The sequence below is a fragment of the Schistocerca serialis genome, unplaced genomic scaffold, assembly GCF_023864345.2.
Source record: "Schistocerca serialis cubense isolate TAMUIC-IGC-003099 unplaced genomic scaffold, iqSchSeri2.2 HiC_scaffold_1175, whole genome shotgun sequence".
In the NCBI taxonomy this organism is placed as follows: domain Eukaryota; kingdom Metazoa; phylum Arthropoda; class Insecta; order Orthoptera; family Acrididae; genus Schistocerca; species Schistocerca serialis.
The window spans coordinates 102,501-105,000 of NW_026047376.1; positions in this window are offsets into that span (position 1 = coordinate 102,501).

Here is a 2,500-nt window from a genome sequence, read left to right on the forward strand (position 1 = left end):
AACCCATGTTGTGCCTTAACCTAACCCATGTTGTGCCTTAACCTAACCCATATTGTACCTTAACCTAACCCATGTTGTGCCTTAACCTAACCCATGTTGTGCCTTAACCTAACCCATGTTGTGCCTTAACCTAACCCATGTTGTGCCTTAACCTAACCCATGTTGTGCCTTAACCTAACCCATGTTGTGCCTTAACCTAACCCATGTTGTGCCTTAACCTAACCCATGTTGTGCCTTAACCTAACCCATGTTGTGCCTTAACCTAACCCATGTTGTGCCTTAACCTAACCCATGTTGTGCCTTAACCTAACCCATATTGTACCTTAACCTAACCCATATTGTACCTTAACCTAACCCATATTGTACCTTAACCTAACCCATATTGTACCTTAACCTAACCCATATTGTACCTTAACCTAACCCATATTGTACCTTAACCTAACCCATATTGTACCTTAACCTAACCCATATTGTACCTTAACCTAACCCATATTGTACCTTAACCTAACCCATATTGTACCTTAACCTAACCCATGTTGTGCCTTAACCTAACCCATGTTGTGCCTTAACCTAACCCATATTGTGCCTTAACCTAACCCATGTTGTGCCTTAACCTAACCCATATTGTGCCTTAACCTAACCCATATTGTGCCTTAACCTAACCCATGTTGTGCCTTAACCTAACCCATGTTGTGCCTTAACCTAACCCATGTTGTGCCTTAACCTAACCCATGTTGTGCCTTAACCTAACCCATGTTGTGCCTTAACCTAACCCATATTGTGCCTTAACCTAACCCATATTGTACCTTAACCTAACCCATATTGTACCTTAACCTAACCCATATTGTACCTTAACCTAACCCATATTGTACCTTAACCTAACCCATATTGTACCTTAACCTAACCCATATTGTGCCTTAACCTAACCCATATTGTGCCTCAACCTAACCCAATTTGTGCCTCAACCTAACCCATATTGTGCCTCAACCTAACCCATATTGTGCCTCAACCTAACCCATATTGTGCCTCAACCTAACCCATATTGTGCCTCAACCTAACCCATATTGTGCCTCAACGTAACCTAATTTGTGCCTCAACGTAACCTAATTTGTGCCTCAACGTAACCTAATTTGTGCCTCAACGTAACCTAATTTGTGCCTCAACGTAACCTAATTTGTGCTTCAACGTAACCTAAATTGTGCTTCAACGTAACCTAAATTGTGCTTCAACGTAACCTAAATTGTGCTTCAACGTAACCTAAATTGTGCTTCAACGTAACCTAAATTGTGCTTCAACGTAACCTAAATTGTGCTTTAACGTAACCTAAATTGTGCTTTAACGTAACCCATGTTGTGCTTTAACGTAACCCATGTTGTGCTTTAACGTAACCCATGTTGTGCTTTAACGTAACCCATGTTGTGCCTTAACCTAACCTATATTGCGCCTTAACCTGCTCTGTAATTGTTATGCAACTCGTTAAATTAGTGTAGTGTTGCCTAACCGCAACCCTCGCAATATAGTTCGCTATTCGCACTGCCCGGTCCCCTGTGTATCGCGTCATGTTAAACACCTTGCAGGTGTTGCTGACTTTGCACATGCTCCTGCTATACACTGTAATGTGGATAGCAGCAGGACGTACATGCCCCCCCCCCCCTTCCCCCCTGCCTTCGCAAGCTGGTCGTTGAGAAGTTTGCATGTTCAATGCCCTTCGCATGCCGACGTACTCAGCCTACGTTGTGGTACGGCCTGTCACCTGTCCGCCGATGTACGCAAAACCCACAAACTGTACTGCACATTGGTCCGTATGTACTGAATGATACATCGTGGCACATGTGTGACCGTACGACGACTGCGCCTAGCAACGGCAGACCATACAGTCCAAATATTGTGCACGCAGCTACGTGTCGTCTCCCTATAAGAGCTGGATTGCAGTGTGGTACGCCATTCAGACGTGTGGGAGGAACGGACGCCCTCGATGGCGATCAGCATGAGCAGTCTGTTGATGTAGTGGAGCGTGTATTCGGACGTAGTCGTCTCTTCTCACACACCGTGATAGCATGTTGCACCGCGTTCCACATCTGCGACATCCTGCAGAGGCCGGCTGACAGTCGTTCGCGCAATGGACACCGCATACGTACGGGGGCTACCTTCCACGTGTTCTCGAGGCGTGCACATGTTGTTGCGTCTATGTGGGCAGACGTAGTGTGTTGTGACACCTGACACAGGCATGCAATACTCGTTGCAAATGGCGATGGACGTCTACGTTTGCTGGTGACGTTACGCAAATGAACAACAGGTAACCCGTTGTGGTGCGGTTGTTCTCGCTAGAGGTGAATCAGTGTTGGCGACGATCGGTCGAGCTATTAACTGGTTGTTTCAGGGATACCCACCATGCCCACGAACGTGAAAGGGGATCTGGGTGTGAGGCGATACGCGGCGGTGGCTGGGTGAGACTGTCCCCGGCCGGTGAGGGGGGGCCGCCCGGCGTGCTGGCAGCGCG